The sequence below is a fragment of the Ranitomeya imitator genome, chromosome 6, assembly GCF_032444005.1.
Source record: "Ranitomeya imitator isolate aRanImi1 chromosome 6, aRanImi1.pri, whole genome shotgun sequence".
Lineage (NCBI taxonomy): Eukaryota > Metazoa > Chordata > Amphibia > Anura > Dendrobatidae > Ranitomeya > Ranitomeya imitator.
In genome coordinates, this window is record NC_091287.1 from 102,903,993 (window position 1) to 102,921,449 (window position 17,457).

The window sequence follows — 17,457 nt, forward strand, 5'->3', positions numbered from 1 at the left end:
ACCTGGTAATATGATTCTATGGGTCAGTATGAGAATGCAGATACCAAACATATATAGGTTCTCTTTTACTTATGTGGTGGAAAACAAAATCTGAACGCCGGCCATGAGTCGGCGTTCATAAAATGTGATGAATGGACAGGCACACTGGCCTTCTGCAGACCCCCAGCTGTCGTTACCACCCATCGCAACCCTAGAATCATGTGACAAGGGCGCTCATGAGCAAGACTTGTGACACGGTTTCGGTCAACACGTCTTAAATGCTGTTGTCAGTGATTGTCAGCGGCATTTAAGTGGTTGACAGCCGAAATCCATCTGCATCTATTTGTGGGTCATGACATGATCAAATCAGCTGTCATGTGCGGGTAGAGATGCGGGCTCTGGCGCTGCCTAAAAAAGACAGGGACACAACCTTGGACGTACCTATACTTTCAAGGATGTAATTGGGTAAAGATTCCATCCCCGGATTCCATGATGACATCACCGATGAAATGTTAACATTCCTCCACAAGATTCCATGATGACATCATAAGGCACCGCCACTACTTACCCAAGTGCTTACTGCCCAGGTGTCATTGTTGTCAGTGATTGGCTGCGAAGCTGGTGATATACTGACTGCGCTTGGATTTGCTTGAAATGTCTGGAATTTCTTCAGATAAACTTGAAGTGTTGGCACTACTCCAGGGGATTCTTACCACCTATGCCCCTGACATTGTGCTACCACTACCCGATGGCGTCCTCAGCTTCACTTACCGGATGGTTATGAAGCTTGTGAGCGACTGCCTGAGCAAATACCACCGAGGTCGTATAAGCTCAGAATATCTTGAGCATTTACATATGAGCATCAGGACATTAGTACAACAGGCAAGTAACAGACAAACTGGGCAAAGCGTATAAAATAATAATGAATAATATTTATAACAAGTTTATTTACATGAAATATGTATTTTGGCCAAGAGCAATTTAATTTATCGCTTATACGAAATATCCATATATGTATTAATTGCAGCTGTAGATTGAAGTCCTATATTCTCTACTTTCTCTCATAATTTTCCTTTTATGTTTATTTCAATTTTTATAGGCTGAAGAAAGATCCCAAAGTGGAGATCTGGCCTTTATAAAAAAATTGGCCCAAAAGTTCCTGGATGTACTAGAATTTATGGCCCCCTCACTGAAGCATTTGGTAAGAATCCGTCATCTTCTATATCTTATGTCTATCTTGTCTGATCTTCTCCAGATTACTGGTCATATAGCAGAATGTCATATTTCTCATATTAGAAGCCTCCCAGTCCACTACCGGCAGATACAGGATATTTCATGGCCGCCCGTCTCTGCTCCATCCTCTGTGGAGACAGTCTGTGCTGTACTCAGTGGTGCGGACCTTTCATATCACATCTGTCTCACTTTATCTTCACAATCTGCCTGCTTGTAAATGCTGCAGTTCTGGTAATAGATGTTATTGGAGAACTGTTGTATATACAAGTCCCTTATATATTAATGTGGATTTACTGGACGGAGCGGCGGTGTATATTCCAAGCAATACCGCAATTATGTAAATTCAGGTTTAGTCCTTTCTGTCTTTTGTGTACTGTAATTAAGTATTTGTAAAAGTTGTATTAATTGTACGTATTATATCCATTAGGAAACACCGGACGGTGACTCCAAAGAGGGGCAACAACGAAATATCGCTGACCCCAATACCAGTGAGCCACGGCTAAAAAGTGATCTGATTGAAGGTAAGCTGATCATCTCGTATTCCTACAAACATTAATATTATGGAGGTATCAGAGAATATATAAATTTACTCTTCATCCTATGTATGAGGCCAGTGACGGCTCCTGGACCTCCTATAGACTATAATAGAGAAGGCCCATGCAATTCTGAAAACCCCTCTGATTCTCTTCTGAGATCTTCTCAGACCCAAAATGCACAAGGAACCTCATAGGGTCCCCATTCAAGTCATTGTCAGACCCAGAACAATTATACATTTATGGTAGAGTATATCTATCTATGGATGTGCCATAGTTATATACAGTATGTGCAGAATATCCATATAACTAGTATTATACCATTTACTTGTCTTTCCTTCCTTATATCAATGTGTTATTTATTAAATATTGATATCTAATACATGATGTCTCATTATTTTATCATTATATTAGAGACAACTGAGCCGGCAACTGCTGACGGTGGAATATCTGAGACACCAGAGATCCCCGAATCTGCCAGTGTAAGTATCAGAGAAGACATCTGTATATCATCAGATAACGGGGTATGAATTACATATCACATGTTACACCCCATAAGACAGCGGGTTAATTCTATTCTTAATGTAGATTGGACCTATTATTACTATTCCTGTCTCCTCAGTGTGATGTCCCTTACCATCCCCTCCAGTACAATGATATATGTGCATGGAGGATATCCCTATAATATAATAGTATCTGGGAAGCGTCCTGCTAGTATCATGTCCTCTACATCTGCTGCAGTGTAATCTGCAGGGACATAATGTAGGGGAAAAGTTCCTGCATCTGCAGCTTTTATTTTCCTGCAACTTTTATGTCTCATTGTCATTTCTTATTCTTCTAGGCCGTGATCAGATCATTGAGTAAACCAAAGATGAGCGACTTTACCCAGATCAAAGAGATCAGCAGTGGATCTTATGGGTGAGCTTTATGGATAAGCTACATTTTTTTCAAGCGCCTTATGATGAATCCTCTGTCTATATGTCCTCCTGCCTTGGGGAAATTCCTGTATATGAGTCTACGTCTAAATATTACTGTTGTCCAAGATCTGAAACATTTTATTTTTTCATCCGATGGAGCTTTGTAAGGACTTGTTTTTTGTGAGCCGATCTGTTGTTATTGATATCACTTTGCACTAGATCTAATCTACATCTAGTCATCTAGTCCACATCTATTTGTCACGATTCAGCTCCGTTATGATGTGATATGGATGAATACCTCCCATAAGTGATCATTCATGCTGATAGTTGTGTATTTCCAGATATTGATTTCTAGTGACGGCCATACATCTAGTATTAACTAATAGTGATGAGTGCGTATGCTCGTTACTTGAGATTTCCTAGCATGCTCGGGTGGTCTCTGAGTAGTTTGGGTGTGCTCGGAGATTTAGTTTGTGTCGCCGCAGCTGCATGATTTGCGGCTGCTAGACAGCCTGAATACATGTGGGGTTTTCCTAACAAACAGGCACTCCCCTCATGTATTCAGATTGTCTAACAGCCGCAAATCATTCAGCTGCGGTGATACAAACTAAATCTCCGAGCACGCCAAAATACTTGGAGAACACCCGAGCATCCTCAGAAAACCCGAGTAACGAGTATATTCGCTCCTCACTATTAACTAATAGTACAAAAGATCTTTTGACATATAGACAGACTGTTAGTAAGAATTCTGTATAAATTATGGATTTTTCTCCTCTACAGGGTCGTCCACTTAGTGCGTCATAATGACACAAACAAGGTATACGCCATGAAGAAACAAGCCAGGAGAAACCTGGATCATCCATCCTATCTTGAAAGGGCCTATCTGGAAAGGGATATCGCAATATTCTCTGATTGTCCCTTTGTGGTCTCCACGCTTTGTTCCTTCCCAACTGAAACACATCTGTGTATGGTCATGGACTTTGAAGCAGGTAAGATATATCCACTGTATCTATATCCAGCCCATATCTGCTTAAATATATAAAGGTACCAATGTATTTATATTTCACTAATGTACATAAGAACAGTTTAGGAGGGTTACATCTTTCTGACAGATAATAATTTTCATTGCTTCTTATTGCATTTTTTTTTCTGATGTTGGGACAACAAAAACACTGCAATTCCATCTGAGTTTTTTTTTTTTTTATTATTTATCTTGAATGGAAGAATGATTTTTAGATTTAATTTTCTTTCCCCAAATATTTTTATTATTATTTTATTTTTTAGTCTCCATAAGGGACCTGAACATGTGATTATATAATCGTATTTACTATGTACTGCAATATGCATATTGCAGAATATGGTGAAAATCTTGGTCCCCTATGAAGCCAAGCTACACACTGACCTTCACAGAAGTACCATAATGGCAAGGATAGTAGTCTTCTGCAGCCATAGCAAACCATTGACATGAAATGGGGACGATGAGTGCTTAGAGCAGCTCGCCTCCAGGTCACCTGCTGTCACAGTGCAATGCAAGAGTTTACCAGCAGGGGGCAGATCTGAGCTCTCTTTTTGTATAGGACTACTCTGTAGTATACGCTCTACATCACATGACTACTCTGCAGTATACAGTATGCATTCTACATCACACAGTGTATCTCTATGATTGACTCCCTGCCCCAATGTCTCAGCTTATTTCTCATTCACACTCATCATGTGTAATTTACATTGTAGTAAACCCTTACCTGTCATATTTGCTTTCTGCTCTAGGAGGAGACTGTAGCAGTCTCATAAAGTTATATGGTCGTTTACCCCTTGACTTGGCCCGCATGTACATTGCGGAAACGGTTCTTGCTGTGGAATATCTGCACAGCTATGGTGTGGTTCACCGAGACTTGAAGCCTGAGAAGTAAGTGAATGCAGCAGTTTAATACAGGGAAAGACAGTTATAGTTTGGTATACAGTCTATGGGTTATTACTTAGGGCTGACTATCTTTTCTTTCACAGCCTCCTGGTATCATCAACTGGACATATCAAAGTCACCGATTTTGGGCTTTCAAAACTCGGACTCATGAGACCAACATCAGACATTTACAAGGCTCCAACTAAAGAAATCACCAGAGAGTTCAGTGATTATAAGGTTAGCTATACATAAAAAACGTATTCTTTACAGATCTGATCTATTTCTGATTCTCTGATATTTTTCACATGGAAAACTTTTCCACTGATATTAGTTGTCAAAGTTATTTTCATTGATCATCTTCTTATTGTTCTGTTGGTTTTCAGACGATTGGCACCTTGTGTTATGTAGCCCCAGAAGTCCTCTTACTGGAGGGCTATGGAAGGCCTATTGACTGGTGGGCAATAGGGATCATCTTATATAAATTTCTTACCGGCCATGTGCCATTTAAAGGAAGAGACAAAAGAGATATTTTCTACAGAATCGTCACGGGTAAGTAAAATAATCTGACTACTGTGTGATGCCATAATAATTTGGTTCAGTTGTTAGGTTCATTCTTTGGTTTAGTTACTTGTTGTTTTTGATAATTTGTTTTTAAATGATAGTAAATGTAGAGACTTTCTTTTCTGTAATATTTACTTTTTATATAACAGATGACATCACTTTGAAATTTAAAAATTTTGCTCTTCATCCCGATGCTGAAAACATCATAACTCAGCTGCTCAGGAAAAATCCAAAACGTAGACTCGGGACAGGTAATGTATATAGTAGTATTAATAATGACTTATAACTCCTCTGTGACCTTACAAATAGATAATTTCCATGAGGATGAGCACTGAGGTCTCTGCTATACCTTCTTGTCTAGTCCCAATCTCCATGCCATGACTTACAATATATGTTGGCTCTGCTATGTCTTCAGTTTAGATTAACATAAAATGTACAGTCCTCCTAACATTGTCTGAATCACTTTTTTCTTGTCTTCCGTTTCCAGGAGGAGCAAATGAAATCAAGAGTCATCCATTCCTGAGTAAGTTAGATTTTGAGAACCTTCAAAATCAGAAGCCGCAGTTTAGACCAAATCTTAACTCAGAGGAGGACACTCACTACTTTCACAGTAAGTAGAATAAGACGTCATCTGGTTAAAGCTGCCATTTGTCTTGTCTTTCATTTTATGTGACAATATGTTCCCATCATTATTAGTAATAACATGGTGATTGTGACTATATTAATAATCTCTGCTAATACTTGTACTTTGTAGCTGGCAATAGGAGACTCAAACCTATGCATTCACATAAGGGTGAAGTCACTGGTTGGAAAGAAAGCCTAAACTATGTATTATCTTCTCAAAGACTTTCTAAGGTAAGTATATGATCAGTAAATCCACAAAACTATAACTAAAAATAGTATTAACCCCTTCACGACATGCCCCGTACTAGTACGGCACATGTCGTGTCTCCCCCTTTGATGTGGGCTCCGGAGCTGAGCCCACATCAAAGTCGCGACATGTCAGCTGTTATGTACAGCTGATATGTGTGCGTAATAGCGGCAGGTGGAATCGCGATCCACCTGCCGCTATTAACCTGTTAAATGCCGCTGTCAAACACTCACAGCGGCATTTACCTACCGCTTCCGGTCGCGCGGCCGGAAATGAGTGCATCGCCGACCCCCGTCATATGATCGGGGGTCAGCGATGCATCAGGATGGTAACCATGGAGGTCCTTGAGACCTCTATGGTTACTGATGCCAGCCTGCTGTGAGCACCACCCTGTGGTCGGCGCTCATAGCAAGCCTGCAATTCAGCTACATAGCAGCAATCTGATGATCGCTGGAATGTAGCTGAGCCGATCGAGTTGTGCCAGCTTCTAGCATCCCATGGAGGCTATTGAAGCATGGCAAAAGTTTAAAAAAATGTTTTTAAAAATATGAAAAAAATAAAAAAATATAAAAGTTTAAATCACCCCCCTTTTGCCCCATCCAAAATAAAACAATAAAAAAAAAAATCAAACCTACACATATTTGGTATCTCCGCGTTCAGAATCGCCCAATCCATCAATTAAAAAAAACATTAACCTGATCGCTAAACAGCGTAGCGAGAAAAAAATTTGAAACCCCAGAATTACGTTTTTTTGGTCGCCGCGACATTGCATGAAAATGCAATAACGGGCGATCAAAAGAAAGTATCTGCACAAAAGTGTTATCATTAAAAATGTCAGCTTGGCACGCAAAATATAAGCCCTCACCCGACCCCAGATCACGAAAAATGGAGACGCTATGGGTATTGGAATATGGCGCATTTTTTTAGCAAAGTTTTGAATTTTTTTCACCACTTAGATAAAAAATAACCTAGACATGTTTGGTGTCTATGAACTCGTAATGACCTGGAGAATCATAATATCAGGTCAGTTTTAGCATTTAGTGAACCTAGCAAAAAAGCCAAACAAAAAACAAGTGTGGTATTGCACTTTTTTTGCAATTTCACCACACTTGGAATTTTTTTCCCATTTTGTAGTACCAGACATTGTAAAACCAATGGTGTTGGTCAAAAGGACAACTCGTTCTGCAAAAAATAAGCCCTCACATAACCATATTGACAGAAAAATAAAAAAGATATGGCTCTGGGAAGGAGCGGAGCAAAAAACGAAAACGCAAAAACGAAAAAGGGCCGCGGCGTGAAGGGGTTAAAATACTACATATATATATATATATATATTTGATTTTACTCTATGTATTTTAGATATTTGCCACCAATACCAGGATGATGAGCAATGAAGATCATGAGCCATCTCCAGATTCTTCTCTAGAGACCAGCACAAAACACTCAGACGTGTGAGTAGATTATTATTATTATGGGTTATAGTACTGACATATCTTCAGAATACCAAATACAAGACGCATATGACACAATGCTACATCCAGAACCCACCACCCCATGATTGATCATCACTGTAGGGTCTGGCTTGTGATAATGCTGGTGATAACAGTTGATAATTGTGACCAGCCTTTAATTTCCATTTCATTAAAGCCCTTTATTACTAGTTATTCTTCATTCTTGCTGATAGAAGGCAGTCCTGTGCAAGGTATCCCCTCCATTTTGTCCAAGTGTCCTAACTGTCCATACAGAAAGGAGTCTTTTTACTTTTAATTGCTTTTACTTGTAATTTATCTATTTTTCTTCTACTAAACAGGCAGAAAGAATCTTCTCCTTCTACAAATGATGGTGATAGTGAGTATTTCACTGCTAAAAACAACAAGTCACCATCTCCCATATTGTCAGGTATGTGCAGGTCTATAGGACATCTTGATGTCGCCACTGACCAATAGGTGTAATGTAAATGTTACATGAGGGCTCAGAAAATCACTGCTTTTTTGTGCCTTTAAAATAAACAACAATCCAACACTTTAATGTACAAAATTTTCACTCTTTTGTTCTGTGCATTAAAAGGTATAAGAGGCCATGCAGTTTGATGCCGGATACTGATCACAAATACTGTGCCCATGGCTCGATCAAGCCCCAAACTAACCCTATATGTACTCTTAATGTGACACAGATGTTTTATGTAATGATTATATGATAACACTGCTGCAACTAATGTCATGTTGAAGGGAACATGTCAGCAGATTTTTCCCCTATAACCTAAGACCACCACCTATCAGCTCCGTGCTTCAGCATTCTGGAATTTCTGTATATAAGTCTGCAAGCTGCCCTTCAAAAAACAAAAGACATTTTATTATACTCACTGATGGTGCAGTCCGGACTGATGGGCGTTACTGTTCTTGATCCAGAGCCTCCTCTCTTCTTACGATGCCGTTCTCCTTCTCTGCTTCATGTGGATGATGCGTCCTATGTCATCCACACAGTGTTCCCCCATTACGTTCCTGCGCAGGCACACTTTCCTCTGCCCTGCTGAAGGCAGATCAAAATACTGTAGTGCACATGCGCCTGTGCTCTTTGGCCCTTCCCCAATTAGTGATGAGCAAGTGTGCTCGTTACTCGAGTTTTCCGAACATGCTCGGGTGTTCTCCGAGTAGTTTGGGCGTGCTCTGAAATTAAGTTTTAGTCCCTGCAGCTGCATGATTTGAGAGTGCTAGATAGCCTGAATACATGTGGGGATTTCCAAAAAAACGGGCAATCCCCACATGTATTCAGGCTGTCGAGCAGCTGCAAATCATGCAGCTGCGGTGACTAAAATATAATTTCCGAGCATGCCCAAAATACTCAGAGAAAACCCAAGCATGCTCGGAAAACTCGAGTAACGGGCACACTTGCTCATCACTATATGTCAATGGTGGGATTTTCACATCTATTACTAACAATGATCATTGACTTGTTTTTCTTACTTTTTTATATGAATTTCCAGTTGAGATGAAAAATACATCTGAATTAAAACTGGGAGAAGAGCAAGACCCAGAAATAGTAGCAGAGGCACAACCTAGCAGAGGTAAGTGTGACAATAAGGTCTATGTTGTCTGATGTTAGCGACTGAGATTAATTCATGAGGAGGATATATTATATATAGTGATGGGTGAGTGTGCTCGTACTCGAGTTTTCCAAGTATGCTCAGGTGTTCTACGAATATTTTGGGCGTGCTCGGAAATTAAGTTTTAGTCCCCACAGCTGCATGATTTGTGACTACTAGACAGCCTGAATACATGTGGGGATTTCCTAAAAAAAGGACAATCCCCACATGTATTCAGGCTGTCTAGCAGCCGCAAATCATGCAGCTGCGGGGACTAAATTTGAATTTCCGAGCACGCCCAAAATAATCGGAGAACACTGGAGCATGATCAGAAAACTTGAGTAACGAGCACACTCGCTCATCTCTATATGTCAATTGTGGGAATTTCATATCTATGACTAACAATAATTATTGACTTGTTTTTCTGACTTTTTTACATGAATTTCCAGATGAGACAAAATAAACAACTGCATTAAAACTGGGAGAAGATCAAGACCCAGATATAGTAGCAGAGCGAGAACCTAGAAGACGTAAGTGTGATAATAAGGTCTATGTTGTTTGATGTTGGCCCGTGAGAATAATTCATGTGGAGAAGATGTTATCTGTCAGTGGTGGGATTGTCACATGTATGATGTCTGACAATGATCATCCTATTACTTACTTTAGTTTTATATCTCCTCTCATAGGTTCCATCTTCCGACGGATTATATCATCCTGCCGGCGTGGACTATCCAGGGCTGCTCGCAGCATCAGAAAACGATGCATTTTTCCAATGTGTCATTAGGGCACCATATACATCTAGTGCCCTGAAGAAAGTACAGCAAGTCCATCATCAAATCTGTACTTGGGCAGCACGGTGGCGCAGTGGTTAGCACTGTTGCTTTGCAGCACTGGGATCCTGGGTTTAAATGTCACTAAGGAAAACATCTGCATGGAGTTTGTATGTTCTCCCCGTGTTTGCGTGGGTTTCCTCCGGGTACTCCGGTTTCCTCCCACACTCCAAAGATATACTGATAGGGAATTTTCTGTGGAATATGAAGGCGCACAAATACACGTAAGAAATAATACCCGTGCGGAAATATTTCTAACATCTACCTGTGGCCTTCTGACCAGCTAAATAATATTGCACGCCCCACTTTTCAGTTTTTGAATTTCCACAAAAATTTTAAATAACAAATAAATTTCGTTCAACTTCACAATTGTGTTCCACTTGTTGCTGATTCTTCACCAAAAAATTACATTTGGTATCTTTATGTTTCAAGCATGATATGTGGGAAAAAGTTAAAAAGTTCAAGGGAGCCGAATACTATCGCAAGGCACTGTAGGTACACAAGGTTATAAATTATGTAATTTTATAAATACAGGAAGTATGTGCATACGTCTAGGATATGAATTCCGAAGAAAAATTAATCTGACCATTAAAGGGAGCAAAACACCAGAGAACTGGAAAAAAAAGTCAATAGAACAATGTATGAAAATGTTAAAAAAATAATTTGTCAAGTATAAAATGTGTGGGAGAAGCACAAAAATAAGAAAAAAAGGGCGCATAACATAGTTGTATTTAGTAAAAGTGACATATGTCAAGGTTAGGTAGGGAGACGTGCTGCATAATGCTGTCAACAGTGTATTGAAAATATCTGAATACTATCAAGTAAGAACAAATGTAATTTTACATGAAGACACCGAGTATTTTATAACACTATGGTTAGTCAAGAAAGTGACTAAATGTATAAGTGGATACAAATACTAAATACTGTATTTTACGCATTATAAAATGCATTCCCCCCCCCCAAATATGGGGGGGAATGGGGGTGCATCTTATAATGCGTTTATACCTTAACGGTACCGTTGCTGCAGGCTGGGATGAGGGGGTTCCAGACGCCGCTGCTGCCCAGGGGTGTCCACCGCTGGTGCTGCCCAGTGGTGTCCGATGTAAGATTGCTCTTACTAACGGGTAGGGGATTACTCGCTTGGCACGGGATTGACGTACTCGGGCACGATTTTTTTCAAACAAAACAGTCCATACGGTTTATTTTGTACAGCATAAACCGCATCGTAAGCCAAGTTGCATATCACTGTCTTACATGTAGTCCTTTCGTTAACACATTATCTTCACATTAAGTCTCAGAACCTTAGTCTGTGGTAACTAAACACGCTGGTCCTCCTGACCAGTTGCCGTGGGTTACCACACAGTTCATATCACACAGGTTGCAGCAACTAATCACGCTGGTCCTCCTCTGACCAGTTGCCGTGGGTTACCACACAGTTCATAGAACACAGGTTGCAGCAACTAAACACGATGGTCCTCCTGACCAGTTGCCGTGGGTTACCACACAGTTCATAACACAATAAGGACCAACAGTCTATGAAGGTACCTTACGGGAGCTCCTGCTCCACCAGCTGACTCCTTGTCAGTCCTCTCTTCTGGAGAAGCTGCCAAACGGGGATCACCAACTTGCCTTTGCGGCATATCTCAGTCAGTCCAGACCCACCGAGGACTGTAGCTTCCCCAAGTTCCACTGCGCTGCTCAGGGATCCAGTCCTACTCCCAGGACCTCCCACGCTAGCATGTGCTTTCCAGGAAGCAACACAGGCTTCCACAGGTCACTCATACACAGGGCCCCTCTGCAGTGACCAGCCAGGACACATGGAAGTCTGTCCAGACTTGCAGACTCCCAAAACACTCACACCATGTGCTAACACACCTCCTTTAGGTAGCCTGTAACCACACCCCCAGGTGAGGTAACATCACATGCACTGGTCACATGATCATGACATCACTGCAGGTCCTCAAACACCTGCAGGGAAAAAGATACAGTGAGCACCCCCACTCAGGGTGAGGTATGTGGGTAGCCAGACCCTCCCATCTATGTCCCATCTCTCATAGCTACCCGCAACCCGGACCCAGGTGCACAAAATGACATCTTCAGTGCTCACGTGCTCTAAAGACAAGATACTCCGGGTTGCATCGCAGGGAGCATCCATCCCTGTGACACATACCTCCCATTAACCACAATGCCAGACACTGTCTCACCATCACATCCCTGCACACAATTGCTATGCACTCTCCCAGCCTCAATACACCTCCGTGCGCATACTGGGGAGATCATGCAGCGCCCCCTACCTATTACAGGGGTCACTGCATCACACGGAGCACAACGTTGCTGACTCCATCACTTACCCCAGCAGGCCACAGGTATCTTTAGAAATATTGGACTTGTAGTAAATCTTCCTTTCCTCCATCCAGGGTAATATTAGTAATATATCCCATCTAGTCATTGGGGACAGGGACAACATGGGCCTGTGTGATTTCAAATGGCAGGGTGAATTTCAGTCCCAGGCTGTACCTGGCGTTAATGGACAGCGTCAGAATGGGTGACATATCCTGGGCCCCATCCTGGTATAAGAGACATATACTGTATACCAGGATGGGGATATACCAGGCTGGGGTCCAGGATAAGGGACATACTGTATATAACAGGATAGGGGATATACAGCTCTGGCAAAAATTAAGAGACCACTGCAAAATTTTCAGTTTGTCTGCAAAAAAAAACAAGTTCATAATCCTTTAGAAACAAGAATACTTATGTTTTAACTCAGGGAGAGTTCAGAAATCAATATTTTGTGGAATAACCATGATTTTTAATCACAGCTTTCATGCGTCTTGGCATGCTTTCCACCAGTCTTTCACACTGCTTTTGGGTAACCTTATGCCACTCCTGGTACAAAAATTTAAGCAGTTCTTCTTTGCTTGATGGCTTGTGACTATCCATCTTCCTCTTGATTACATTCCAGAGGTTTTCCTTTGACCATTTCTTATCACAAGATGGCAGGGGCAAGGGGATGACACACAGAAAGGGAACCTAGAAACAGGAGAACAGGTAGCCACGGGAAGAATGAGGGTACTGGGAAGCAGGAAAAAGGGGCCTAAGTACTGGTACAGAGAGATACTCAATAATCAGGCGACTCCACTGAGGGAGGGCGGCCTGAAATACCTGTCAGCGTGACTCCATTGGCCAGAAGGAGCTACAGGGTCCACGAGGCGCAGGAGGAGCCCGCTGCAATCCCCGTCCAGCAGCACGTCGGAACGCAGGAGCGAGGAGGTGAGTAGCGGGGGGCCGGGTGGTAATAGACCTAACACATATATACCAGGATGGGGGATATATGTATACCAGGATGGGGACCAGCATAAGGGACATACGGTATATACCAGAATGGGGGATTTATATCAGCATGGGGGAGATATATATATACCAGGGTAGGGCCAGGATGAGGGACATAGATACCAGTGTGGAGGGCATATCTCGTATATGCCAGGATGGAGGATGTATATATATTTACCAGGATGGGGCCAGGATGCAGGACATATATACCACATTGGAGAATATATATATATATATATATACATATATATATATATATAAAGACAAAAAAGAGGCAGCACCCCATGTAGTTAGTATTTAGTCTTGCAGGATTTAATCAACCCACTGTTCAGGGCGACGTTTCGGCTCAGACTGAGCCTTTCTCAAGCTTGAATACTAACTACATGGAGTGCTGCCTCTTTTTTGTCTTATATTGAACTACTTGGATACATGGACTGCTATCCTGGGGCCGTGCACCCGAAGATAAGTTTGCATTGTGCTGTTCCTTTTTTTCTTCTTATATATATATATATGTGGAGACCAGACTGAACCAAAGGATCCATTTTGTCTCCCAGATGAAATCTGCTTCTGCACAGCAAACTTGACATTTCCTTTTATAGAAGTAATCACGCGCGCATTTCTCCTTGATATTGTAGCCTTTCACCCACATACCAGATATTGTAACTTTTCACTAGTATAGATTTGCTTTGTAAGTGATTATGAAATATGAGCGCTTGTGCGCATGTCTGTAAATGCCTAACTTCTTACTATATAAAGAAGGGGCAGCGCCCAGTGAGGCAGGCGTGCTCCGGGGCTACCCCTGTTTATGAACACACAACCTTTGTGCTGCGTGTCATTTACTTGGATTCCTCAATCCAGGAAGCCAGGGACGGAAGAGGACTCAACATTTCTTGGCGCCCGAACAGGGACCCGAGGCGAGAGTGTCTACTCGAGATTCACCTACGGATACGGACAACGGAGATCTGGGATAATGGACGGCAAATGAATTGAAAAACCTGGCCAGGTAAGAGACATTATTAGTTCTCTTTTATCTGCCCTGTATTATCCGAAAGATCTCTACGAGCCGTGTCACGCTGGGTTAGTCTAGTAGTGAGTAGATACCTATAAAACTCGGGTTACCATATTGTATAGATTTATGAGTCCTGTCCCTGGCAGTGTGTGAACAAGTGTGAAGGTTGTGGCATGTTATGAAAGAAGGATAAAAGTACGTAGAACAATAAGCCGAAATTGTTAGGACAAGTCTTATTAGTGAAGTCAGCCTAACTGGGTCATGTGGTTGCGTCCTTTCGGGGAGACCTCCGCCCATGCTTGACTCTCTTTGAGAAACTTGTTCCTTCATTTTTGGATAAGAGTTTGATAGAATGAGCCCAGGACACGAGTCCATGAGCCTGGGACAAGTATGATAACAGAGACGGAGAGTTTGGTGATCTGTTTGGTGTTGCTGATCCTGTTTGCGTGCATTGTAGGAATCAAGTTTATTCTGCACATTAGAAAGAACGGAGCAGATCAGCCCTTCAATATCTTAGCTCCCTAGGAGAGAAGGCAACGAGACATCACTCCAGAGAGGTGGTTGTCCAAACGTCACCTAGGGTAGATACAGCTATTATTGAAAAGAAAAATGGGAAATAAACAGACAAAATCCGTCTTAGGACAAGTAGAAGCAAAAGATATCATACAGGAAAGATGTGGAAAGACAGTCAGAAGGCAGATCAGAAGGGTAAGAGAAAAATTGGGAATTTCAGAAGCACTTATGTTTAGCACTGAATGGGAAAGACTGAAGTAAAGAACGAGGTGGAATTATCAAAGACAATGGGTGGGAAGAAATCATACACTGTATGATAAAGGTCTCAAAAACAGATAAAGAGGAGAATTGGAAGTATGATCCAGACACTTCCAAATGGAGTATGGGTACGGGAAAATGTTGTGCCACGACTCATTCAGTTCCTCCTCCTTACCTAGATCCGAATGTTCAACCATTTGTACCTTCTGAAGGAGGACAAACCAAACCAAATTTATATCCTGGGTTAAATGGGGTGGAAGGATGGGTGTGCAAAAATTGTGGCCAGCAGAATCCAGACTGGAGAACTGAATGTTCTGCCTGTGGGGCCCCCAGAGGTCATCAATTGTTAGCTCCTGTTAGGATAGTACCGAAACCCTTCAGAGAAACTGGTGTAGATGGAGCAATGGCAACTAGATATCACCAAACCCGACAATACTTCCCTTGGTCCCCCGCTGAAGGAATGTCTCTTCTACATAATGCACCAGATCCTACCCAGTACCCAGTTAGATTCGCACAGTATATACAGCAAATTATGCAGACTCATGCAGGAGTCTGGGCAGATGGAGAGGAATTATGTAGAATGAAAATGACTCCTGGTCTCTTCCAGGAACTGCTAACACATCTACAGGGACACAGGCCACAGGTGGGACAGGAGCTACAAGAGGGACAAGCGGGACAAGGTGCCTTACAAACGATAGAATCAGGAACACAATTTGTGGACCATTTAATAGTTTTCATGAGGCAGAAACAGAGGCAGAGAGGAACAACGGGAGTGGTGGCTCAGAGATCTGGACAATCGGTAGATGAATATTATCTAGGGGTAGAGAATAATTTTAGAGATGAAGGAATAGATCTAACCGCTCCAGGAATGATGAGGTTAATTACAAAAACCTTTATAGATGGATTGTCTCCAAAAGTAAAGGAAAAATTTAAGGCTGCAACTCCTGATTGGAGAACCTTGGAAGACCCACACTTGGCCAGGCAAAAAGCCGTAGGGATAGAGTTGGATTTAAGAGAAAATCATAAGCCTGTCAGAATAGCGCAAGCAAACACAACAGGTGGAAGGGCAAGACATAATTTTCCCTGTCATTACTGCAAGAAACCAGGACATTTCCAGAGAGAATGTAGAAAGAAGCAGGCAGACATAAAATCAGGAAAATTTGTACCAAAGAATAAGCCCTCAGACATCCAACAGACATCCATAGTGGATGGTCCCATACCAGACTCAGATTGACTCAATGTGTTACAAACTTCCCTACCAGTTAGAAGACCTATAATACAGGTGAATGTAGGGGGGAGAGAGATTCCATTCTTGATAGATACAGGTGCAACTTCCTCAATTTTGAATCAAGATTTTCTTCCAAACCCGGAAGATATTTCACAACAAACAACTTTTGCTGAGGGTTATGATGGGGTAATTCAAACACTACCATACACTGTGCCCCTAGAGGTCTCCTTAGGACCTAAATGTTTTGCATCCAGATTTTTGTATGCCAGAGGTGCCCCAACATGTTTGTTGGGAACTGATGTCTTGAAGAAATTAGAAGCTAACATCAATTTTAGGGAAGATGGCACAGTCATGCTGACTATCCCTGATGATGCAGAAACATTAGAACAATATGTCAGAATTCAGGCTTTTGAGGATTATACTGAAGAAAAAGAGTACACCACAGATCTAGACCTCTCAACGGTCCCAGAAACACTGTGGGCACAGGGTGACACTGATGTGGGATTATTGCATATCTCTCCTGTAAAACTATCTGTGCAACCAGGAACTGTTCTCCCACAGCTCAGACAATACCCTGTGAGTGCCCAGCAGGAACTAGCGATTAGAAAACAGATAGAGGGATATAGAGAGAAAGGGGTTTTGGTAGAGATACAATCACCTGCTAACACTCCTCTGTATCCAGTCAAGAAGAGAACTCTTGATAAGGGTTCTATGCCCAAATATCGTATGGTACATGATCTAAGAGAAATAAACAAAGTTCTAGATCCAATCACCCCAGTTGTACCCAATCCTCATACGTTACTATCACAGATACCAGCCAGTTCTCAAGTGTTTACTGTAATAGATCTTTCAAATGCATTTTTCTCGGTTCCTTTACACCAAGACAGTTGGCATTTGTTTGCATTTACATTTAAGGGCAAACAGTTGGCGTGGACACGCCTTCCACAGGGAATGATACACTCCCCTACTCTTTATTCAAATGCCCTACAAACAGTCCTTCAGAGGTTTGAACCCGAACCACAGGTAGTAATTTTGCAGTATGTGGATGACCTACTACTTTGCTGCCCAGATCTAGAAACTGCAGAAAGGTCCACTGTGAGTTTACTATGTTTTCTAGAAAAAGAAGGGTGTAAAGTGAATAGACAAAAGCTACAAGTTTGTCAGACCAAAGTGGTCTTTCTAGGTCATTGCATTTCTCAAGGTAAAAAGC